Source organism: Varroa destructor, unplaced genomic scaffold (assembly GCF_002443255.2).
Source record: "Varroa destructor unplaced genomic scaffold, Vdes_3.0 BEIS01000001.1, whole genome shotgun sequence".
In the NCBI taxonomy this organism is placed as follows: Eukaryota; Metazoa; Arthropoda; class Arachnida; order Mesostigmata; family Varroidae; genus Varroa; species Varroa destructor.
In genome coordinates, this window is record NW_019211454.1 from 21,740,506 (window position 1) to 21,768,129 (window position 27,624).

At 40.3% G+C, this 27,624-nt stretch overlaps 1 protein-coding gene across 14 annotated transcripts in view; it reads right to left on the bottom strand.

Moving 5' to 3' along the window:
• The window catches only part of PDZ-GEF (PDZ domain-containing guanine nucleotide exchange factor), a 74,251-nt gene that overhangs the window by 42,792 nt on the left and 3,835 nt on the right, over positions 1–27,624 (bottom strand). The window contains exons 1-2 of one of the 14 annotated variants that reach the window (XM_022788760.2): positions 6,135–6,384; positions 5,749–5,802 (exon numbers count right to left, since the gene is read on the bottom strand). The exons of the other annotated variants lie outside the window; for them this stretch is intronic. The gene's annotated coding sequence lies outside the window, so the exon portion shown is untranslated. Of the gene's footprint in view, positions 1–5,748; positions 5,803–6,134; positions 6,385–27,624 lie in introns of those variants that run through there. 14 annotated transcript variants of the gene reach the window in all.

A 27,624-nucleotide genomic window follows, 5' to 3' on the forward strand; every position in this document is an offset into this window, starting at 1 on the left:
ATTACCATTTTCGAGAAATGACCTGAAAAGATAAGTTCTTTGTTATGCGTAATGTCTTTACAATCGGGCGTATCGTCTGCTTGTTGATGCGGTGACCGCTGTCTGCCGCTAATTGTCCATATAAACATGCATACTTCTTCATCCGAATGAAGCACATGCGCGCACAAACTTCATTCTTTACGTACGTACATATCAGCCGATGATCAAAGACTGCGACTCCACACAGCCAACAGCTTGCAATTTTCAAGTTATTGGCATCTAGCAATATACTTGGAACGATAACACAGCCTCGGCTAGAAGTAGTTACATACGCCCACTGTATTCATTGAACGCTAAAAAGGCGGCTTTTTTGTCGCACTTTGTTTGCCACACAGATTCCAGCTATCTAGAGCAACTCGAAATGTCTTGTAAGACTATAATTGAATCGTATTTATTAAATTTGAAATTGAATTTTCACAAAAATTAAAAGCTGGCCAATACAGACCGAAGCGGAGTTAAGCGACATGTTTCAGCAACCAAATATAAGAGCAATATTATATACCGAAGTGTAAGTTACCATAACTTGAGATTTAGCTTGCTAATTTAGATCATCTACGCAGCTTATTGCCAATACGAATAAATAGCTTGTCCGGGGCTATTTAGCAAACATGAAATTTTGAATAAGTTCCAAACTACGCGTTTTCGACAGACAAAATATAATAGAAACATTACTTACATTGAGTACTTAGCTGATCATGAGCTGATTTGGTATCACTAAAGGATCGTGAATCAAATCGGTTGGTGTTAAAAAATTATACTCCGTTATTGAATTCATCCTTATTGACAATAAGAAAATTTTAATCTTTTATTTTAGCGCTCTTTAATTAGATAGCTAAAAACCAGGTCACGTGCCCTCTTGCTACTGATGTGGTCTTTTAAGAATGTTTAGAAACGTTAAAAAAGGGTTGAAAATCACACAGAAGGTCCTTAAACCCAGGCCCATTACCTTAAACCGAATAACGAGTCTCTGTGATCACGAAAGTAAATAGAGTATTGTTTCCGTACGCTCCCTATCAGCTAAATGTACAATTTTTAAAGCACGTGCAACTGTAACGAAAACTTTAAAGATGACCAATAAAAGCAAAACATGGCTTCTTAATCTAGAACGCCTCAACTCACTTGCGGTAGAGCGATAGATGTAATTGAAACGCTACCTTTAACGCGGTAAAATGGAGTACATCTAGCATACACTACCACAAAGTGTTGCCCCTTACATGGTGTAAATATTATTCAAATGTTTTGATTCGTCAAATGACATTTTTTGGGTACTTGTATATACGGTAATAATCAAATACATTTCGAGTAACTTTAGATCAATGCAGCACGAGATATACGTGGGTGATACTTGACGATTACTTGCATGATGGTTTTTAACTGGAAAAGATTAGCTATATTTTTTTTTACTTTTTTGAACGTTTTAACGTTTAAAAAGAAATTACTTAGAGGTCCGCCATAGAAGAGTTAACTTTTTCGTTATTTTGAAAAATAAGGTCATGAATTATATTCTAAAGTAATACGTGTATTAATAAAAAAAATTATGGTAAAATGTTCTAATATATATACATCTTTAATTATTTTATTTAATAGTACTAATTTTTTACTTATCCGGTGGTAATTTTCCAGGATTATTACCTTATACAGTAACAATAAGATTATCATTCGATTAACAATTATAATTTTTGGGTGATTTAATTTTTCTAAGCAGATATATAGTTATTTAGTCCCGGTTGGAACCGTTTACGGACAAGATTTGCTGCCGCGTCGTGGCGAAGGTAAAAATCTTTCGTTCGAATTATTAAGCCCAAAAATAATACAAAAATATTTCAATTATGTAGGTAAAATTGACTGTACTGAAAAGGTCTCTGTAATGAATTCGATTGACAACGACGGATTTTACGATGCTTTAGTTACGTGTTTGAGAGAGAGAGAGAGAGAGAGAGAGAGAGAGAGAGAGAGGGTCGCGAGCCCTTTAACAAGTTTCTCATATCAAAGCTGGTCCTTTGACTAGCTATACGCACAGACGTGTGCTTAAAATCTATTATACTACGCAAAAATAATACGAAAGCTTCCGACCATTTAATTCTGAGATCTCTTTTAGTGAGAGAATATCCATAGTCGAATGTAAGAGGCTTTTTTTTATTATGTTATAAATTATGAAATAAGATTTGGAAACGGAGCGAGATAAAGAGACGAAGGGCGTGGTCGAATAGTCACGTCTAGTGAGAGTGAGGCATAGACACTCGCCCAATACGTGAAATAGATGACACGCTTGTAATACAGACAGGGATCTGTTAAGGCCGAATTTAAATTCACCGCTGTACATATGCTACAGGTAGTGCTCACTGCGTATAGGATCGCGATAATAATTGCTCTTTTCTCAAGACGTATAAATTTTGGATAACGACGGGTGAGTCCGGAAAAACTCTACGAAGCATGTCTAGAATCTACTGACGCTGAAGTCCGAAAGCTTTAAGTTTAATGACTGAAATTATATTAGTCACTTAGCTCAACACAACACAAACGTATCTATTCCAGCATTCGAACCCGGTACTTAAATCTTCTTAAATTTAGTATTGTATGCAGATACGTTACTACTCGGCCATCGTAAAGATTTATACATTGACTGTCGAGATTCAATCCGTTTTTTAAGTTTATGGCAGGCAGACGACGCCTAAGGAGAGTGCGAATATCTTAGGGAATCGACCGTAATAAGTCAGTCGATACCATAGAACATAATAAGAATGGTTAACGAATAGTGGCAGTGGTGTTCACTGTAACAGCATTGTATGGGACCTTTAAACAGGTAGATTGTTTTAAGCGATGTCTGATACTTTATCGTTAAAGCTTAAAAAGCGCGAGAACGAGTGTTTTGTAGAGCGAATGATGCAGGAAAAGAACGCTCGATAGCGAGGCCGAAGTACAGGAGCGAGGTAGACGAAAGCATCGCGCTCTTGCAGAGTTGGGGTCCAGTGAAAGAGTAGGGGATAGAGTCCGCTTGCGATTCAGCTCGTCTAACGTGGAAGGAAACCTCACAAGAGGATGAATCGAAACGTGGCTAACTAGAATTACATTAACCGAAGCAAGGTCTCGAAGCAATATCCGAACCAAGGCTCAAAATTACCAAGTGGTAAACCACGGTTTAGTGGGTAAGAGTTCTACAGGGTCAGGTAAATATCTTGACCGTGAAGTTTGGTCTACATAATGCATTCGTTCTTAACTCCCTTATAAAAAGAAAAAAAGAATTATTCATAAAACTATGGAAACTATAAGAGCACGCAAGTGTAGCACGAAAACACAATGCCAGTAAGATTGTATAAAGACTTCAGTAACTATAGCAATGATGTTCAAGCTAGGAAGCACATTTCACCTGCTGTCACTTCGATAACACACGCTTATTTTGACAATATTTTAACATAACAATTTTTCTTATTTAAAGCCTCAAACGTGGTGATCGTGAGTTTCCTATTTCAGTAAAAATTGTGGTTTATTATCAAGTCCTAGGGCTGAATTTAGCCATCGTTGCCCGTGTAGTCAGTTCTGATATATCGGCGCATCTAACTGCTCTCGAAGTGCTGTATATATACACCTTATATATATAAGGTGTATATATATAAAACTTATATATATAAGTTTTATATATATACGTTTTGAAGTTGGAAATTGTGTGCGCTTGGTTTTGCCTGACACACATGTCTGCACGACATAACAGCGTCATCACACTATCGTTTAATTTAGTAGCTTGCCTAACTAGTTTTGAAACTTCTTTCCCGCTCAAGGTTTCACTGCGCCATAAACGGCTGCTTTTTCAGCTGATCTGGATCACGCGCTCTTCACTCGTTGTTCCATATCAGACGTGAGTCAGTACCCACGGGGGCGACGGCGTCTCAAGATAACTACTTGTAGCAATGCTATACTAGTAACTAGGATTCTTACAAAAGCCAGTGAAGAAAAAGGAAATGATGGCACAATCGGCGAATTAATGCCAATGGAATTATGTAACGTTCAAGAGAATCCGAGCGAAGAAACTAGCGAAAATGGTGATCGAACAGCAAGCTTCAATTCTAGTGACGAATGATCACATGTCCTGTGAGGACATAGCGAAAAAATTAAATAATTAATGAGTTCGAATTTCGTGAAAAGACCGTTAAAAGTGCAAAGTGACCACCTTAACTACTTCACCTGGTAAAAGAGATAAAACAACATCGTCAAGTAAACGTTTTTAGGTAAACTTTTCGCCCCTACAAGGTAAGATCTTTACAATAAAGCCTTATACAAGGCTAGAAGCCAGATTCAGTGTGATTAATGTATGGACGTGCACATTTGAGCATACAAAGAAGGTTATGGATCTACGCGAAATTCTCGATATCCCGGTGACCGCGTCCATGTGATAACGCAGTAAATAGGGCTAGCTGCTCAACTTAGGAATACATGGTAATCTGTATAAGCAAACATACTTCGTATCGTCCTAAAAGCCAGCCTTCTGAAGCAATATTTGACAGCTTAAAAGCAGACGAAAAATAAGAAAACCATCCCAATCAAACATGACGCTGACTTGACTTTTGAAGTAATCTGCGATTAACATTGTTATATTTTTATATGGTTGAAGTAGAGGGTGCAGCTTGTAGCATATTTAAATTCTCAGCTGAGTTACGGCGGTTAGGCACAATATCAAATAGTCGTACAGAGGGCGTTATCGGGTGCGCACGCTGCAATCTACGACAACTTATTACAGTCGTCTCCAGAGATAGAGAATGGATGTGCGGCTTGCTAGGAATACGTTTTACAAGCGCCGATTTACGATGTACCTCCGGGCTATGAATCTTGTGTTAGAGAAGAATCCAGAGTGGTTCTCCCATGCGTGCTCGACCTCGACTCTGGACCTCCAGAATCCAGATGATAAGCTTAAAGGACACTTCGCAACCGTTAACTGAGCTACTGTCATTTCCTGTGATATTCAAGCCGACGCTCGGATGGAGAAACCATCGATTGGGCAGATTAACGTCGTTGGAGCTAAATTATGTTAGTTCGCTCGAAATGGTTCTTGAAGTACGCTGATGCCCCGGACAAGCGGAATACTGAAGAGCGCCCCTTCTTGCCAGTATTATCAACTCATCCATTGACATTGGCTTTTTTCCTACTGGAAAGGACTGGACTGAAATATGCCAAAGGTGTTCTTCCATTTAAGAATAAAAGGGAACGTACTTGAGCTGTTAGCTGCCGCCCAATATTCCTAATTGATTATTTTTTCGGTCGTTTTAGGTCTCAATTGATTGTACTGGCATGCATTTTTCGCTACCAACGTTGAAATAACAGGCCGCTTAACGGCTAGAGCGCTGAAGTGTTCTGCTATTGTTGCAGCTTCGACGGGATTCTGCAGGGTTGACGTAAAGGCCTTCTTATTATTTATAAGATATTGTTACTATCTGTGCTGTGTTATGGAATTTCTTTATGAGAAAATACCGTTGGGCTCAAATCGTACAGACGCTCCGAGGGCAATGTTTGGCAAGATCCGCAAAGTCTCTGTGGATGATCCCTTTGCCACAGACAGACTGTTCTCTTTGACAGAATGTACAGTCTACGTCTCGTCCTATCCATGTCAACCTAAACATGTCATTTCGTCAGAGGCTTTTCGTTACCTATTGCCGCTATCAGCCGCTTTAACTGTTGCGCTAGCAAGGCTCCAGTGACATATTCTCGCTTGCCACTTACCGTCAATGTAGAATCCTCTCATTCGTGAGGTTCTATCACAACTCAAACCTGTAACTAAGATTCAAACTATATTATTTAAGAACAAAGATGTAAATACTTTGTCTGAACTAATGTGTTACTAATAACTATGGCGATATTATTTTGAAACGATAATTATAGTATTTTGCGCATTGTAACACTTTTTTTTAGTGTTACTTTTTTTTTTTCTAAGAATTTAAACGTTACCAGAACTGCAGTTCTTTAAATAAGCCGTGCGTTTCTACCTTGCTGTATAATTATCCTGATTCTTACAACCAATTTTTGAGGAAAGCTTTCAGAGATAAGTTCTAGGCATTTGCGTCCGTAAGCAAACAGCAAAACGCTATAGCCAAATGTACGCTGCTAACCTCGAACAGTTCTATATTGTGTCCCTCTTTGAGATGTCACCTGGTTACATTTTTACGTAACACTCCATGGGCACATACTGCCGACGACAAGTTATTTCTCACATTCACCGAACAAATTTTTCAGAATGAAATGAGTGGTGCGGCAGAGGTCAGGGTAATTACATGAACACTGACAGTTTTTCTAAACACCACCTTCGACCGAAGGATTTTGAATGGCACAGTGACTTCATACGCGAATTTTCCTCTTCAGTTTCCTTGGTGACACTGGAAAGCACCCAAAGAAGGTATTAAACAGTGGCCCATATAAAGTGTTAATAATGGAGCCCTAAATAAAATCTGCGAACAGCGTGCGGATACGCGAAAGCACGAGAGCTTTCCTTAGCCAAGTTGATGCTCTGATAAAAAAAATGCAATTAGTAATTAACGTAGTAAATAAGAAACAGTGTACCCTGTTCATGCAAACGAAGTACGTTGCGCTTAGGTAAAAAGTTCCATAGACATAACCGCAAAATAGTTTCAATTGTAATTCTCGATGAATTTAGGATATGTTCAGGGAATGATTGCAAAGTAATCCATATGAGCTTACACCATTGATACAATTAAATATATCAAATATATCCCAAATTTCTATACTTTGAAGTCAAATCAAAACCCTAAAGCCCTAATGTTAACCCTAAAGCTAGTCTTTACATCTGTAAAAGTTCTTCGTTTGTTTATGGTTTACTGGGCACTTTAACAGGTGACAATTCTGCACTGATCAACGAAATGTCGGCTAGCTTTTATCGAATAATAAGAACAAATTACGGAAGTGTGCAGAAGTCGGACCACTCTTATTGCCATTCAACTACGTGTAGCGTTATCGTAGACCGTGGTATAGGAAATTATAATGACCAAATGACAGAGCGTTACAGCAAAACAATGCACGGACGGAGAATGCTGACGGTGTACCAAAAAGATCAGGCGGGCGAACGACAACAAAGCCACAGAGAATTAATGGTGACCGAAACGAAAGCTCTTTCGCACCTAGCTACGAGTCAACGGAGGGAGTACGAAGTCAACTACCCAGCCATACAGACATACTGAAAGACAGGAATACACACAGTGGCTTAATAATACAAACGAAGGAGAGATACAGTAACCGTTTCTGCACAAAAGGCAAACGCAGTGCGCGCGACCAACGTTACCAGATGCCATGACACATGACTGATTGTGAATGTGTGAAAGAGTGAATGAATGGACTGACCCAACGGCAACAGGGATAGAGTCAGAAACCATCGGAGAACAGTCACAACGACGCTGGCGACAACGCGATTAACAACACCAGCGGTGGCGGCGGCAGAAGAGCCAACAACAGCGGGCGTAGTTGCCCTATGAATCGGCTTTCTAGGTTCTTGCTGTGGTCCGAGCGCGCTGCGCGCTGGTGTCACCGTTTGTTCTCTAACTATTGCAGAAGTCTCGTCATCAACATTTGTACCATCACCTACCGAAATACCGCTCCTACAATTCCTCGTTGATATAGGCCACTAATACGACTCATGTTTACACCACAGCCGCTGTTACTGAAACCACCTTCACTAGTGCCGCTGCCTCTGACCACCACAAAACAGATAGACAGCAGGAAACAATATAGCAGAAGGTAAAAAAGTGACTACTAAGCAAAAAAGCTGTGACTGCTTCTGCATCAAGCGGTATTGCTACAGCTGAAAGGAGCAAGACTCCACCAGCAAAGCTAGGAGGAGCTGCAAGTTCCATATATACATATATATCTATACACACACATGAATAGCCGAGCAACGAGCCGGCCGTTAATGGATCCATTACCTCGTTGCTTGTCTTTCCTCCTGATTCAGATGTTTCTGCATAGCTCCAGGACTTTACGGTTGCCGTTCCGCACAGTTTTCTACTTTCCAGAGTCAACTCCATTCGAATCTGAACATCGGTGAGTGTTTCGGGCTGGCTGGGGCTTTGGCCAAACCCGACCCACCGGAGGAAAAGACTATGTTGTAGTTAATATAGAGCGGGAAGAAGATAAAAGCAAAATGAAGAAATCGACGGCAGCAGAAAGTGACTGGGTGGCGAGGAGTCAGTCAGGAGCAACGTTAATCAACGTTGTTGTGACGAGTGACAAGCCAGCTCCGGATCGCAAGTACGCAGTCTGGATCGGACGAACAACGCGTAGGCCAGCGAGTACAACCGCAATAGACACCGATCGTTAAGTACGAAAACGTAAAACAACCAAAGCACCGACAATGAAAATGGAATCGTCATTGTCTTTTCGCAAGCCGCATTACACAACGGATAGCGGCAAAGAAAAGCGCAACAATGCCAGCAGCAGCCGGATCAGAGCACCAACATACTGAACTGACGCACACGCAAGATATGCTATACTTTACATAGGTTCGTGCATAAGTTATGTACACTGTTCGTTATTTACTTCTCTATTGTGAATTTACATTTGCCGATGGTTAAGTACTATACAACGTAGAATTTTTTTTTTTTTTATCCAAAGGGCTGCTATCGTCACTTTATCGAGATCACCTATTTTTCTCCAACGATGGGCTCCACTGATAAAAAATGTCGGGAGGCAAAAAACACCATTGCTAAAACTGACCTTTCGAGTTCGGCAATAACAACCCTGAGTGGCCCTGGTAATTTGTTCCATATTAGCTATGAGCTTACTTCGTTCAACCTTATACAATTATTCCACTCTACCTCACGTGGAACAACCCGCCAATCGTTTTAAAAATAAGAAAGCTCATCAATAAATGGGAATGTTACATCGCAGCAAATACTATATATCATAGGCAATGATGCCGCTGATCGGACACTGAGAATGCGCCGGCGACTGGGCTGGAATTTGTTGCTTCAGCCACGTCCCAACTATATAGTAGCTAGTTGATATTGCTTATTTTATTAAAACTCGGTAATCGCTACCAGCCATATTGCGTTCACGCAGCACCCGTGTGCACCCCGTGCAGCTGCTGGCTTCGTAAATCAGTATGCTAACAGTCGCGCGTTTTGCGACGCCTCCCGACTGTCATAAGTTCCTTCAACGGTCCCCGCTCCTCCGCATTGCCATCTAACATCGAGTACGTTTCTGACATTTTTTTTCCTTAACTTGTTAGGGTCTGGATCGAGCAACTGTACGGTATGTGGCCATTTGCTTTTCCTATTATCTAATCTCTTCTCTCTGCAAAGCCCTTTCCGCCGAAACCGTTTCGCAGCTGGGCATCCGTCGTTCAGCATTAACTATCACTACGATCTGACGCCGTTACCTATTTGTGGTTCTGGGTAGAAGGGAGGTCTTAACCGCGAAAAACTAATGTCGACAGAAGAAGGCATGACTGACGAGAGAAAACAGATCTGTGCCGTACGGGGAACAGACAGCCATATACTATATAAGGTCGCCAGATACGGGCCATAAAGGCTTCACGAAGAGAATGCGCCACGTACGTGCTACGATGATGAATGAAAGTGCAAAGGCATCGGTACCGTTGCACGACTGCAATGACGACGACTACTTGGGCTTACGTCCCAATGCAATGCGCGCCTCTTCTCCCGAACGTCCGTCGATAACCAGCAATCACTGTCGCTGCCCTAATTGTTCGGACTAGAAGCAGCTGTTCCTGCTGCTAGAAATAAGTATTGAAATTGTCCGATCACATACATCAATCACGTTCAAACGCGTCCGTTAGGTTCCGTTCTTCCGCTGCATCTCCACTGCCTTTGCCTTGGCCGATTGCTTGCCAGCAGACAAACTGCGCGACAAGGTAGTTAGCCCCTAATGCATTGCAGAAACACTGCAGAAGATACTAACATGTTCTCCTCTGAATACATAATGACCTCATCTGAAAATATCTGAGCAATTACACGTGTTATCAATTATCTAGCAATCAACTATTAAATTTTACTCGTCTTAGGAGAAATTAGAGAATTGCCTTAAAAAAAACTCCATCATGCCAAATGCATCCTTTTGCCATTTGCCATTAATTTAATTGGCGTTTTAATGTCTTTGATATAGTAGTATATAGCCGAAATTGCTGAAGATTCTACAACGGCGTTAGATAACCACATTGTTATACTTTGTGCAAAGGGGTTAAATATCCAGAAACACCTTTTCTAGAGCGCCGAGCGACTAAACTGTGCCCATAGTTTTTGAACTCGTTCAAACTAGGTAGACAGCGACATTGAAAATTAATCTACCAACACGTTGACGGCGACAGAATGAGAATTTAGCCTCGTCCTCTGTTGAGTCTACGATATTCTTCCGCAAGGAGGCGCTTCAGCCCCGTTATAGCTACATAATAAACTAGGTTTGATTCGCTCTCTCGCAGGGACCAGTCTGTTTAGCTCTGGGACCCCACAGAGAGAGTGGAACATCTGTTTAACGACGAGTGCCGTGTTTTCCTAGTCGTATCTCGAGAACACATCGTATACAATATTTTAATATATGAGAAATAAATAACACTCGAAAATGTTACTGCGCTCCTATCTAATAAGCTGAATATATATACCAGTATCTGCTCTAAATATGTAAGAATCACACCAAAAAATGATGCTGATCATATGCAAAGAAGCACTGCCGCGTCTATAATTAAACATTCGCAAAGGATGATCGACGACAATGTTTCAGATTCATCTATTTCTGTCCATAAAAAAATTATTTCAGCTGCTCTTGTAAAGATAACGTACGCTCGAGCTGCCGCACGACCCAATAGCACTTGTGACGTTACTTACCCAAAGTAACGTGACAAGATATGAATTGAAAATCAGAATTTAGTTGTTTACCTATTGCTAATGTCGTTTTTGAATCCCAGGACTCCAATAAACAAATTAGTTCCTTCTACAGAGATCAGATGACTTCACTGCCTAGGTTAGGTTGTTGTACACATACTTATCAATGTTGCTTTCGTCAGTACTTGGACCTTGTCAAAGTAGCGACCGTGACGATGGTCATAATAATAATATCGAATTGTAGGCAATTGTAGTTTTATCAAGGCACATTGTAAATGGGAGCTGGGGTTTACATCATATACACCGTTACGTCACAGTATACGTATACTTAAAACGTCTAATGCGCGTCCGCATCTTATAGTATTGTACAACTGTATTAATTGACTCATTGAATTCTTACGGAAAGAAATTAATCGATGAAGCGGTATTCACACGGAAAGGACGTATCAATAAAATTAACCCAAGCCAAATCAACAATAAAATGGTCTCATCCTTATTGTCTTTGATATATAATTATATATAATATCAATTTACACATTCTTAAACAGGAAGCGGTCATCTTAGACAGAAATCTATTAAAAGAGTAATCAGTGTAGATATCTGATATAGCGTCGTACGCCCTATTTCGCGATCTTGCTCGTTGACAAGTACACGTAGCGAATACCTATTATACGATACAGTCAATGATTGGTTTGCGTTAGCATGAGCAAGCACGTTGACTGCTCCTATTGGGGTTTGGGGTCGTTGGGCCACGTAGGCGAGATCTGCGTCATAGCGAGAAACATCTGCTCACACTGTGGCTGACCCAAGAAGCAGTGCCTCGGACAGTCTACCATCGAATGAACCAATCAAGGGCCGGAAGTTTGAGCCCTGATGGCAACAAAATGATTGCTAAAACGTAAACAGGGATAGCAACACGAATGGTTGCGCTTACCCCCAGCGAAACGAAAAACAACTGTCGTCGCAATTGATATCATACGCTTGTACAGCATAGCGTTATGCGCCTCTATGCTGCTGGTCCCATGTATTATTCTGCCCAAGTGAATCCTACTAACACTGATTGTGAATGCAGTGGGTATGGGTGGCTTCTACCAGGACGTTTCATTCCATGACTCACTAGACTAATTCTTCTGCGAACACTATGCCGCCCCCACTTTACGTTCAATGATATAGAACGGCTACAAAAGGGTCCAATGAGCTTTATCAACCATCATATTACTAATATTACCATAATATTAGGTTGTCCCAGTTCGCAACGGATTGTTTTAAATTTTACCAATGTAAATAAAATCATTTGAGAGGAAAGCGCCGTTGTTTATTATATTTGTACCGTCGCGTTTTGGCTTTTTTGACGCCGTTTTTATTTTAATTACTTTAGTTTTACTTCATTACAATTACTTTATTTCAATTAGTTTAGCTCTATAGGCCTCCCGATATGGAGATCCCGAAAGTGTGTTTAAAGTCGATTTTTTAATTTAAAAAAGGGCTGAGCTCTAATGAGGACATACATGGTTTATATGAACCCAACGCTTTAAGCGGACTACACGGTCAGTCAAAAGTACACTTGTTCTCGAAGTAGAGCTTTCAGCCTCGAAGACTAGGCACGTTTATGTCGGCTTTTGACTATGTTGATGCTCATCAGAATTCACAGACCAGAACTCACAGACCAGAACTCACATGTAAGCATTCGCCAAATCGTAGAGAACATCGGAGCAATCAAGTGGACGCTCTAAAGACATCCAGCAGGCGATAATTACGTCAGTCGAGCAGGCATCAACCAATTACGAACTGACGAAGAGGATCGATCATTTTCTAAGATGAAATAAGGGTAACTCTTACTGCTATAAATAAAATGAATTTGATGAACGAGGAGTATGAAAAATGATGAAGACTTCTGAATCTGACCCGATACATTGTGATGAAATCTCGTTCCGTCTTCGACAGATGCCTCTCGCATGGATCGATTAGGGAATTAGTTTATCATGAATATGCTAAACCAAGTACTTTGTAATCTATAAGAGTGTATTGTACGAAAGGTATCTTTAATAGGTGGCTAAATTGAGAGCTTGATTGACAGCTGAGAATCAGTCAGCTAAAGCAACGCCTAATAGCAGTATCGAACGTGCAAGCTTCAAGCACTTTAGATACTAGGGTTCACAATGGTCCTGGCTGGACATTAGGATTATTCCGAAGTACTCGTAGCGAACCCACCGGGCCCCGCGTCACTTAAGACATTCAGAATACTAGAATATTGGGCCTTTAATAATAGGTTTATTAGAAACAATGTTCTTCTTGTGCTATCTACTAAGTCGTATGCCAATATAAGGTAACTTTTTGCGATTTTGTTCTTTTTTGCCACTATAGTTAAAACATTGTTATATAATTCGGCAGAAGATCGAGCTATTGGTTATCTTTAGTTTTTCAAATGTTGTTAATATTCACATATTGGTGTTGTTTGGCGCCATTTTCTCTAACAGGTTTTACAAATGTAAGGCTTCTATGGCAACTAGCGTGCTATATTCAAATACTGCAGTTGTTCTATTAAATTGCTTGATTGAAAAGAGAAGTATTACAAAAAATCAGAGCACTTCAGTGCTACAGTAGTTGGCCTGCTAAGACCGATTGGGGTGAGTCTGTACAGCCTTTTTATCCAACCCCCCTCCGGCCCAGAAGCCTCCCTTCAGGATTTACAGGGTAAATGCTAATTTTTACCTGTGGCGGGGTGACTATCAAGCCACCGATTAAGATATAATAATGTTTTAGACTTCTATTTTTGTTTTATTTCTTCTCCCGAGATTAGACCACGCCTCCTTTTCCAGTTTTATCTGTCTGTTCCAGGCAGTGATCGTTCACAACCCGTTGCGCTTCCCAGCTTCGTTACGACCGCACTCTTTCTTGGTTGCCCAACAGGGATTAGGCTTGAGCCAAGCGCTTGGTGGTAGCTGATCCAACTGCATCGCTATATTTAAAGATGTCCTATACACCTATATTAATATAGGACATTACTCTTGTTAGCCTTCTCCCGCCTTGCCGATCTCACTCTCAGTAGGCTAGTTGCTTAACCATCCCAATTTTTCCCTTTCTTAAGGGGCTAAAAAGCGACAACTTTCGAACGTACAAACACATGTGGATACCGCTTCCGCTCCCCTACAACAGTCAAATGGCCGGCCGCAAGATGACATTCCTAGTCCTAGACGCCATTGTCTCGTTCTAAAAGGCGGTCTTCTCAAGCTTGCACTTTACTGACTCCATAAACCTATGAGCCTAAAACGTTTGCTAGACGCTGGCATCCAGCCAGCCTTGTCGTTCTCAGGATCCAAATGTACTCAAGAAAAGCTCGATAAGCCAGAGGCTCCGAGAAAGAGAACGTCATTCAGATGCATCAAAATAGCAGTCGCTAAACGTGTGGACCTTGACTCTGTCTATCTATTAAGGTAAGCGCTACCTATGCCGTTACACGATTAGAGGAAGCCCGGCACAACAGTAGCATACAAAATTTCGTCGTGACTTAACATTGTAGTTACACACATCTTAAATGCAGATCTTCATAATATATAGAGCTCAAGTAAGCTACCGCAGACTACTGTTTTTTGGATCATACGAAAACAAAAGTACTTAGGTTAAAGAATAAATCTGTTTATCTCACATTACGGCGATATCATATATACCTCGAACAATATACATATGAGCATTCTGATGGTCTAAAAAACAATACTTGACTAAAAATGAATTTTACAAACGAACATAGTTGACCTGCTTTAATTGTGAGAACCGCTGACCATTGTAGTTCACCATTTGTTCGCTAGATGTCGTTTCACGGCGCGGATCCCTTAGTAGTTCATATTGGCACACAATAGTACACAGCTGAATGCCGCATGATGAGGATTAAAATTGGCTTTGAATCGACCTTCAGCTCGATCGCAGTACAACTATAGCGCACTATTCCACCAGTATTTTTATTATGCAGAATGGCGGTACTAAGCACATGCATTTGTCCTAAGGATTCGCTCACCACTGTAACGATGGCTCTTATCAGTCGAAAAAATAAGTTTCGCCTTTTCCACCACTAGCACTAACTACTTATCAATGCCAAAAAATAGCATATAGCTGACGGCGATAAGACAAAACGGTGCTCAGTGATCGGTTTTAAAATCACCGAGTAGGAACGGGCAAAGGCGCTATGCCCCAAGCGGACTTTTTTGTTGATTAAAATCCTGCGAATGCGCGTGGAATAGGTTCGCCTAAGAATAGATCGCCTAGAATGAGATCATGGGATACATGTACTCAGTTTTCGCATTCTTAGTATTTGGGTTCTGTAACCCGTTACACATGAAATGAATGTTGTCGCCGACAGAGTTCTTAAACCTCTAAGCTCTGCGTCCATTTTTAGCGTCTTTTATAGCGTCCATGTGTTCTTACGCTTCAAATACCGATATTTGATCACTTTTTCGCTTGTCTGCAATACTGCAATCTTCGTTCTTGAAACATTCACGTTACCTTGTTACCTAACGTACCTCACCATTCGTTGATAACTTTCCGTAATTGTGGCCTTTGAAGAACAAAAGCTTAGCCACTGAGCATTGTTTCTCGAGACAGGAAAATGTCTTTTTTATTTTATAAAGTGTTTACCACTCGAGTTTCGCCTGCTAATGGCACGTAGTTTAAAAATTTTTCAATTTTAAAAACCGTCGGGGATATATATACATATATATATAGAGAGAGAGAGAGAAAGAGAAAACAGATGTATGCAAATATACACACCCCGCTGTAGCTTTCAGGCATGTGACCCATCGTCGTCATGACTTTGAGTAATCTGTACTTCCATCGTTTGCCTGATCCGCTTCTATGCAACTAATATATTAACCCCAAAAGCTTCGCGCATTTTGACTGAAATGCTATTATCTGACCTTGTGTTAGGGAGACTTTGGTACCATTTTACGCTGCTGCATTTGCCTTGCCTTGGGCAACCTGTCGGACCCGACCTGAATTGCCCAATATTTTTTGTCGCAAGGCACTTTGCACGCAAGCCGATGTTTTCGTGTTACGTGCTACTGCGTGCGTTTTGTTTGCTTACCGCATGTCTAATATATCTATGAGAAGAAGAACAGTAATACCCGAGATGAAGATATCAGTCTTAAATTAAAAAAGCAATCTTAATCATCATTGCCACTTTTTGTTTTGGACTTCGCCGCCGCTATCATTTGTGACACTGGCAACCTGTACGGTTAGCTCGGGGTAGCACAAGTACCTTGCCATTTCTTAAACTATTTTAAGAGAGAGAGGTTTGTGATGACTATGGGGAGCTCAGTTATGGGAACGGAGACCTCCCTGGCTTTGCCGCCTTTCATCATCGCCGGCTGCTCTCGTAATACGCTTTTAGGTTCTATTCTATCATAGATTTTTTAAAATTTTCCCTTGCTTATAAAATATAGAAGATTCAACCCTCCGAATACAGTCACTCATGTGCGAAGAACACACTTTGAATAAGGTAGATTCACGGTACTTGGGAGACAAATTCACTTCATTCGTCATGTACGATTCCGATATTAATCACATAACAGTCTACCTATCACCGTGAACTAACGATCCGACAAAATATATAACAAGATAAAGTGATCATATATCTAAGCACAGAGCAAGCAGTGTTTAGACAACGATTTGATAACAAACACCATGTGAAAACTATAATTTCTAAATGCTACTCGTTGGTATCTAGACTGTTCACAATGTCACCGCTTTTTATGTATATTAGTGCCCTAAAGATATTTTCTTAAGAGCTTTAATAATAAACTAACGGTATCCGTGCTCAAACTGTTTTTGTAAATGCATGGTGCTGCATTAATGATGAAAGATCGTTTCGACAATTTGCATAGATAGCCATAACTATCAATGCCATTATGTGATCTCACCCAGCAGAGTGAGATCACATGAGCGCAACAGACACGCGCGTCACCAGTCAAACCCGCGACAATTTGACTAACACTTAAACTATTATTATTATCGTGTTATATAACTCTTGCTCTCTCGGTATTGTTTTTATGATTTAAAGCACATCGGGTTTGCTTGATGCTTGATGATCAAATGAACAATTCACGTTTGGTTCTTTTCTGCGTATCTTCCGTTTCAAAATAAATGAACTCGTTGTTATTTCAAGTACGAAATAGTTGTCGCGGTGATTATTAGGGTAGAAGTGTTTCGCTTGATGCATCTACACTTTTACGTGTTATCGAACGCCTAAGTGAGTGAGAACGAGAGTTGCCGTTGTTGTGAATGTAGCGAACAGAGCCAACATCCGGGAAAAGGCCAAACATACGTTAAATAGTAGCGACTGTAGTAGTTATTTTATCAAGAATTACTCCAAGAAATCAACAGACTCGCGACTATGTTTTATAAGACTCTACCCTTATTTTCCTGCATACATATATATATATATATATATATATATATATATATATAATTTGGATACCCTGTCAGTTTGATGCGATGACCAATGTCCATCCATTTGCGTAGTAAGTGAGCAGTGATTAATATGACGGTAATGATAAATGCACCGTTACAAAAATTTTACCAAAAATCTAGGAACTTGGGAATACGTATAACACTTTTTTTGTAGGACGTTGCAGACTTTCTTCATAAAAAACGGTCTTCATAAAAATTTATTAGTTTACTTCTCACCATATATATATATACATATATATATTTAATATTTTGATCCATTAACGATGAATGATTAATAAACACAGACAGGCTAACAAGCACTGGAGCAAGCATCTACGCAAATGTTACAATTTTTTTCTTTAAACATTTTCATCATTTATGATGCTAACACTATTATTTCGTTGTTCAGTCTCATCCATTTCTGATGTTCATACGAAAGTCACTGTGTATATTGTAGTGTATGAGAAGCTGACTACCTATGTCTATATAGATATAACAATGCTCCATAGTAAATGCTACTTCTAATGAAATGATTAAGGACAGCAGTTAAGTTCGGTATGATCCTTTTTTTCTTTTTATAGATTCTTGTGCATGTCATACGATAGGACACCGTTACAATGGCGGTGCAGGCCCCATTGCGACTTTCGGAACGGCTGATGAACAGCAAAATGATCATACTGAGGAAGCGTAAAGAGGTTTAGTCAGAGCAGTAACAGTTATAGCACTGGGAATATGAGAAAGAGCGAGAGAGACAAGGCATATCGAGAAGAAAAAAGAGATATCGGGATAATTCATGTCCGATGTTAAAGGTCGCCCGGATCTGGCGGACCCGTGTCGCTGGCATGATCCAATGAACGCTAACATACCATTCCATTGACAACAGTCAAGTAGACGGTTACATGAGACCCAGCTGCGCTCAGATCAATTGTATACTAGCGCCACTTGTGGCTGAACCTTGATAAACCGCAAAGCGACGCAGGATGCGTTATAGTCGCATATGGACGCACCGCAATGGTGTTATAACAAATATCTGCACTTCTTTACTTTCGACGTTGCACAATAGAACGTCGGCGATTCTTCGCACAGAACATAGTGTAGTAACGGTAATAATAGGTGAATATCGTCAGTCGAATAAACACGCCCTAAGAGCGAGCTTCAAGCTAATGTTATCCATAGGCAACACGTGCTAATGCTGCAGTGATATGTAAGCGCAACACAAACGTTTTCTATAAATATTTGTCGTCCAACAATAGCCGTTCTGGCTCGTAATCGCTGAACCTTCTATTTAGCTCAGCAGCAGCAGCGGCTGGAACAGTGGCACCACTAACGTCATCAGACCCAGAAATTATCCAGAAGACGACACTAGAAACCGTAAGGAAGTGCCATCCCCAACAAAAGTTTCACTGTATCATACAGGAAGCACGTACTACCAAAACTGGCCAAAATATATAAAATAGAACTTAGTCAGCAGTCTATGTAGGAATGCTGAATGATTCCAATTAGTTAAATGCTTACCAAATGTAACGATGCCTTCAATACAACCGTAATTAATAAATAGTTTCAGCTCACGCGCTTTTTTCACAGTAGTACTACCTGATTCCGTCCAGTCAACTGTAATTATAGTTATGCTTGGTGCACCTGCCGCATTGTTCCGGCTACTGCTTTTTCGAAGACTATCGATTCGCCGAAGCACAAATTTCGCTTCATCCTGTACGCACAACTCTGAAGCGGTGAATGGTTGTGCCTTTGTTGTTGTTCTTTTCGTGACTCCTCCATTAATGCCATTCAACCATAACAAAAAACATTTGCCTTTTAATATCCAATCGGCATTCCGATAAGTGAACTCTACGCCGTCAAACGAATATTTTCCCAATCATCCTATGTAAGCGCTATGGTCCTTTCCTAGCTAATTTTTACTAAATCAAAATATTGCTTCCTTGTTTGTTTTTACTGTTTCTAGCTTCAAACAGCTAGAAACAGTGACAGTGGCTTTTGACAGCAGACGACTACGGCCTATTCTACGAATAGAACTGCTCGAGCTATATCATATTATGATTTTTAGCAATTAATAAGTTAAATTTTCCATTGAGTGACATGCGGCACACGGCCGATTACGGTGATGATTAGGGTAACGGCGCAAGGATCGTTGCAGGAGCTGTTAGTGTCGTAAATGTTCCTGTGTTATATACACTCACAGTGTGAAGACTCAGAGAATGTTGGCTAACTTGCTGCATCATTGGTACACAATCGCTTCTTACTGCGCGACTCATCGTTTGGACATCGCATCTGATTATTTGTTGGTACTTGCTCTACTCTTCCGCCCGCGACCAGAAGTGGCGGGCGTAGACCCAACAGCAGATGGGTCGGCAATCTTGATATGTATTTCATTCAAATCACATTTTGTTTCTATGTGTTACGTCATCACCTTTCCGCAACAGGTGCAAATTTAATTTCAGATGGTTTAAGTGCAAAAGCTGAATTTAAAAAAAGCTATGACTTCTACTTTTTGATGTATGTTTATATTACATATATAAAAACGCATACATTCAAACTATTTGGCAACAAGACGATCAATTAACGACACACAATTTTGGTCTCAGATTAGTTCCACGACGTGAATTTACAGACTAAACTGGGTAACTTTTTCTCGCGTTTATAAACTAACAACAACTGTTCTTTACACAGTATTTACAGATGTTCTTGAAAACACCTCGAATAAATATACCAACGAAACACAAAATTACATGTTTATTTAAGCCAATTGATATGCCATAATTCAAACGGTGTAAGCTTACTTTGTTTCGTACTGGGAACCAACTATCTGAATCTCATATTCAATATGAGTATCGGTGCATATTATCTACTACTAAAAGTTTAGGCCTACGGGCTTGTCCGATCCGAATCAAACTTTCGGAAGCAAAAATCAGGCCTTTCCTTTCCTGGGCCCCTGGAGAAGATAGAAATAATCGGGCAAATACTTCTGTCCCCAGAGAACAAAGCTTGCTTTTGCTTTAGAGCGTAATGTCAACTTGGTTGCTCGTACATCGACGACAGCGTTGTGTTTTTATTTCGTGCATTTGAAAAAAACGTTACATCGTCATATACAAACATTAACGTGGCTAGTAGCATAGTTCGCTCCGATACATTATCAAATGTGCAGATGTACGTCTCTGTAAACATCGTGTTGCATGAACAAGTGAAACACAAAAAAAAATATAATATATATAATAATAATAATAAAAAGGGATAAAGCCCGAGAATTGTGATCTAGCTATATATAAATAAAAATAAAAGTTATTACGAAATAATATCACCATAAGTCACTATTATCTATAAGAAATCATGACACCCACTAGTTATAAGCAAAGACAAACACTTTAAACATGGTGACAAACAAAAAAAATACCTAATTATAAAACAAGTACAGCTGTATATAGGCAGCTCCGATAGAAACGTACACTTTTTAAAGCCTCTAAGATATTCTGATTCGGGTCAACATAATGTCATTCAAACTTGTGACTTAAACAGTATTGCTTGGACTTGAAGCATGTGCTAATTTTTAGTGCATGCACTAGGCGCATGATAGCATGTAGGGAACAATAAAATATAATCGCGTGCAGTTACTGCTGTTTTCCTTAACAAGAGCTACCAATATCTACACTCCAGCGCCCAATGTATAATGCTATCAATGATCTTACAGAACATCTAATGTCTTCCTTATTTTCCTATCAAAGGGTCAACAAGAAAATTTTACGTATAAAAGTTGTGCCTTCATAGACATAATGCTTGTGCTTAAGGGCCGAGTCTCTGTTTTGAAGTGCAGCAATTAAATAAGCAAAATTAAAAAGAAAACTAACACATGGCTGCAAAACACTTGTCCCCTTTGAGGGCTGATACTTACTGCCAGCACTGTAACAGGCTCATTGTCATCGAAACAATTAAAAAAAAAAAAACGATTGAGCTCAGACAGACTACACGAGCAAGTAAAGGCCTCTGCTGATTGATTGTCAAATAAACAGCCTGTTAGCGTAAGGAAATTTGGTTTCATATTAAATATTGCAGTGACATTTTGTAATGAGTGACAGCAACTACTGCCACATTTAGCTTTAGCACGAGGCCCTGCACTTCCACTACGCGCAGGTCGTGTCGCGTCGTTTCTTGGTCAAACAGTAGATTTAGTACGCTAAAGAAAAGATAATCATATCATTAAACGATGTAACATACTTGGTTTAGAACTGATAATTGGTTCCCCGTATTAATTAGTATCTAACTAATTCGCCAAAAAAAAACCAAATAAAACGTATAGCCCTCGGAGCATAGCTGCTATAATTTCAAGAGAAGCTATTCTCTTGGTTCGTCACTACAAAAATAACACTATGATTTAATATTATCATTGTGAATAACGATGACGTCAGTGGCACTTTCATTGTGATTCAAATAGCAACAGTCTTTTTTCGTGTTTGTTAACGTTTGTCGACCCTTATCCGTGCCGAAATAGCTTTCGAGGCAGCAAGGGCAACAGTATTTTTTCGTGTTTGTTAACGTTTGTCGACTTTTACCCGTGCCGCAACATGAACGATGTTATAGGCAGATTATTATTCGGCAGGAGATTTAGTGCTACGCCCAAAGCTCATCTGCGTAGTGTGCGAGCTTACCGACTACACTTTAGAGTAATAAACAAGCGGCATCAATTAATGTTCGAGAAGTTCGAGAGCGACGAAGTTCAATAATAGACCGTTACAACGCGTTACAATTATCTAGAATGTCGTAGGGTAATGATAAACCACGCTACCATCGCAGAAGTGCAACTGTTTGTTTTTGTGATCATCCTCAAGGTCGAATTCCTAGATGAAAGAAAATGGCTGGCGGTTCAGATGATCTTCTAACAAAATCAACGGAGCTTTAACAATTAATGGCAATGTATCGTCAGGACCCGAGCCACTTTTGACTACAGCCATTACCGAGGAAGGCTGGTGCCTATATAGCTCAGTGTGATTAACTTTAAAAATTTCTGAACACTGCACCTCGGCATAGATTCCAAAAATAGTCCATCCTGGTGCTAAGTATGAATAATTTTCCTCTAAATACCGAAATGATTGCTTCTATAGAAGACCTTGTCACATCTTAAGGCTCGGACGGCAGAAGAACTTTAAAGAAGAGCAAATCGGGCGCTGAAAGAACTTTCGAGATATATGAAAGAGCACGGCCCTCGTGAAGTTATACTACCTATTGTAACAAAAAACAGAATACCAGCCCAGTGCCCACACTGAATGGTGAAAAGATATCGGGTAAATACCTGAGCATACAACTCAATCATACAATGAGAGTGGTACGGCACATCAACCAAGCCGTCACAGAGGCGAATTGCCAGCATACTGCCAAATATCGACGGTCTTCGAGAAAGGAAAAGTGCTCTTCACGCCAGTAACGGAATTAATCTCTGGGACTTCTGCCTAAGCAACATATGAGCTGGAGTTGCAAAGATGATCCCTGACATAAAAGCTTCTATTGCACGCTTCGGTGAAGCACTTACTACCTCACACAAAATTGCCTTCACAGAACTGGTAAGGCCCCGTCAGACGTCTGTGCACTGCAAGCCTGTAGGGTGCGTCGCATCACACGCTGGCGGCTTGTACAACACACACTAGAAAAAGACACATTACGTCAGAACTGTTATTGTTTCTCGCAAAAGACAAAGATCACTATTTCGTTATCCGGTCGCAATCGTATTAAGGAAATTTTTGCAAAAGTCGTTCCGATGAAGGACTGCTTGTGAAGTTACCGTCAAAGGATATGGCAGACGACACGTTGCAGTCAAGTTCGGAGGACTGATGGAGGGGCCGCCCCCTGCAGGGAGCTAGTCTCAGGAGGTAAGGAACCTGATTAGAGTGAGCCCGGCCTGATGAATCGGTGCCACCGGCTACAACCTCTTACGAGCCTGTAGTACTATTAAATGAACATCTGGGTTAATTCGGAGTGAACCTTGAAATTGGAAATAAGCCTAGCCGGCTGAGCCACTTACTCGGCGCAACAAAAACAGATATTATGCTCTGGTGGTAGTGCTTGTATGTACACTGTATTGCTCGAACCTTCGAACAGAAAAAAGTCTTAAGTGACTTCCAATAAGTAACTATGCTTACTGCTTGTGCTTTTACAATTTTAATAGAAGGCGCATATGCATAAATCCCTGCCAGTAGCTGCCAGTGGATGTGCGAAACATTAGCTCTTATACGAAGGCTCACTAACAATTTACGACGTCACCAAATATTTTATTATTACTATACTAATAATCAGAACTGTAACAGATTTTCAACACTGCGAAGCCATGATGGCTGTTAGCACTCATACACGGTTAGGTATAATTATTATAACTTTATCCTTTAATATATTCTTTGATTTATCATCTTACAGGTCGCAACAATGCATTAGACCATTATGGCCGCAATCACAATAACATTACACAGGCTGGTGTTATTAAGGGACACACGGCGTCCCTTTTCCGATCACACCTACCTATTCGTCTTATACATTATAAGAGACGACATGCGACACGTTTTCTATTTATGGACAGATTTGAAAGCGATCGAAAAATTGCAAACTGCGTTCTAGCAGCAAAAAAACAAAACGCAGATATGGCGTTATTTCAGATATGATCGAAAGATAATGGCGACATTGTGCATTGGTACCAAGGTTATCACAATAATCTATCAGTTGCTTGTTCTACAGTTAGTTGTTTTTTGCAAAGGTTTGTAACGCAGTCACTAGATGTCGCGTCCCTTGAAAAACGAATTTTTGCGAAACATGCATTGCGTTCTGCTTCAGTACAAAAGGTGAACTAGATATGATCGTAACGTCGCACGCTAGGTAAATCATACATTATAAATTTCTGTAGCACATTGCACTATGAGCTGCGTATGACAGACTAACAGTTGTCAGAGTAAGAGAGTATTTCACACGATTTATAGTTTTAGTAACGGAGGAGGAGCGTTTAGGCCTCTACTAATATTTGCAAACCGGTTTCAAGATGAACTGAAATCAGATTGAGAGAGAGATGAGACTGAAGTCGGATGACATCTTACATCTCTTATTGATCAAAAAATGTAGTCTCGTCGAAATAGTTCTAAAAATGAAAGGGTAGCTGTGCCGTGAGTGTCATTTGTTTTTCAATTCATTCAGGAACAATATCATATTCGTTAGTTCGACGAACAGCTATGCACCATGAGTTCTGGCTTACTGAAGCCGATCACAGATTAGTCACCGAACGGCTAAAGGGTACTCCGAAAAAAACACCTACCGTTCAAACAAACTCGCAAAAATTATTCTCTGCACTTTCTGTTGTCGAAAGATGTATATCTTTCGAGTGTTCCTTATACCTCAATGCGTCAATTTGTAAAGGTGCGCCATCACTCGTTTCTGCCATTGGAATGGCTATCAATCATAGCTAATTTAGACGCGGCGGTCTTAGTGTGAAAAATGCAGCTCAAGGCATAAACCTTTGGGATCAATGATCTTTTAGTTGTCTTCCAAATCAATCTTTTATCCCTACCTTCAAGCGTATGGTAGCTTTCAATCTTTCGCTGTAATAATAATAATAATATTAACAATGACGTTGATTACGAAGGAGCAATCGACATTAAACGAGGGAGTATGTACGTCGCCTATTGATATCTAATTCCCTCTCGCTCGATCTTCTTAATCTCAGGGGAGAGTTTTTTTTATTTGATCTTATTTAATCAAACACGAATGAAGCAGATCAGAACGACAGTGCCAGAATTATGAGAGTACAACTTAAGTGGATGGATCAAGAACGGTTGTCGCTTTATCGGTCATGTCAAGTGATTTCCCATTAAGCTCTGCTCCTTTTTATTAGAACTGTCCATCATTATTACTATTATCACGCGTACAAAACGAACATCTCGAGGGGAGCTTTGTAGTTTGTGGTTGTTGTACTCCTCTGTGTGCTACGGATATTACATGTAATAATACTTTTACACAGCAGATCTGTTAAGAGGGACTAGCAGACGCGGTTACAACTCAATAGAGTAGAAAGGCAGATCATCACAACTAGCAAGCTGTTCTTAAAAGCTCAGAAGCCTTTCACCTCCTTATTTTGGCCCCACGTTATAGCATTTGCCACACACAGAGATCGTCTTTTGACGTTGCGGTGGTATTCAGCATTGCTACTGGTGTAACAGCAGTAGTTACATACTCGTCGTGCTGCAATGGTAACGTGTTTGCCAATTGCACTTGAGTACACGTGGTGGTCTAGCTTCGAAACCGGGCGCAGGCGCACTTCGTTTTGCGCCGAAAGCCAGCGGCATGAAGCAGTGCACAGCGGCTTGAGCACAGAACGTAAAGCTCTTCGAAACATGCTACTACTACTATAGTTGCAGCACCGGCACTAACAATAACAATGCCGTCTGAGGGAATGATGTTTAGACGCAGTACCGGTTACCAATCCTGGAGCAGTAAGGTTTCGTAGTAACACTAAATGATAACTACAAGCAGCGCCTAGTGTAAACAGTATCAGGCAAGAGCCGCTGTGGAAGCTCGTACAGTGACCACTTTGGTTAGACTTCCATTCCAGGATCAATTCAAACATTGATGTAATTTTCCTATCAGCTACTCACGACAGTTTGTCTTGTCTGTTGAATCCGCGGCTATATGGGTCGAGTCGTGCGTTGCGATGAAACGAGCGAACAGGATTTGTTCTGACATAGGAAGATTGCGCTCTATTTCTCTGACGCAGAGAAAAAAGTTCACACAGGAGTACAATTCGGTGTCTGTGCAGAAGAATAGCTAACTGATACAGAAGGGTGAACAAATCAAATGTAAACAAGTCTTCACGAGTCGAGCGAATATGAGCGGCTACATTTTAATTAAAAAAAAATCGTTAGATAATCTTATATATTTCTATGAACACTATGAAAACATCCGAGCTTAAAATTGCGTTAATACCCGTATCGACAAAAGGTTGTGTAATAAATCTTGTGGTTTACCTGACGACGATGAATAAATCTTACCGAATTGATAATCATATACACATAAAATCATTAAATAACTGGAATGACGTCGACCGCTAAACCGCTAGCTAGGGGTCGCTAATTCAAACCCCACTAGCGCCACGCACTACATCTTTACTACATAGAGACAGTTAAAGGAATCGCAGTTTTGTTGGCCGTATTTCTAGCCCAGTAGAAAAAAACACCAGCAAAACTACGTCATACTTATGTTATCGACTTTGAAAACAAACAAAGACAAATGATGCAACTTCTAATGAATGGAAGGATGTGATGCTATCACTTGATGCGCCAGAAAATCCTTACATAACAATGGCACTCTAGAGAAGTCGCGTTGCATTGTCGTCTAGTGGCGCCGCCAACCAGTCAACGACTCAATCTGTAAAAAAAAAGAAGTTTGTCTTACGTAGTCAACGTATTCAATTGCCACCAACTACAGTATCTCACATAACCACCGCGATTGGACTACTTCTGTGCCTGAACGTTTTTTAGGTCTTTTCTTAGTACAGTCATATTTCCACGACTTCATAGCATATGAAGTATTCTTCGCAGCGTTAGTTTACGAGATAGATGGTTACGAGTGACACGGCCGTGACGTAAACTAATTTCAATTATATTAAAGTACAGCACTCGCATAATACTAATGTCATGTGTCCGTTGATGTATCAACTCTTGCCACAACTCATACGTTAATGAAATTTCTAACGTACTCCTACCATAGGGCCAGAATTAGCGTTTCGGTGAGGACTTCGTGCCTACATGATAAATTTGAGGCACATGTGATAATTTGAGCTTGACCCCCAGCATCGACACGTTTCATTTCGTGCTGGGAGCTAGCCGTCCAATAGAATGTCTCACGGCAGTACCAGACGTAAAACTCGAAATGTTAAAAAGGCCAGAGTTAAAATCCAGCAAACAGACTGAGTTAAATTTCGACCGGGGTATGTAAACTTAAATGCTTAAATAAGGAACAAGTACGCACGCTTATTACATGTTGGAACTGGAATACTGCTATAATCGCAAATTTAAGGTTATTGCGAAACTTTGTGATACACCTGGTGGCTCGTAATGTCAAAAGCTCTTTTTGAGTCCGAAAAACCCTTGATTAAATCATGCGAAAGCAACGAGTGCCGGGCAATAAGCTATTTAAACTGACATTAATTATAGACACTGCTTCGCCGCTTTGTCTAAAAATTTATGCGTAGGACAGAATACCGAGTCCGTTACCAGCTCTATAAGTATAAATCTTATGATAACTGATGACCTTTAATCACGTCAATTGCATCAATCCTGCGCCT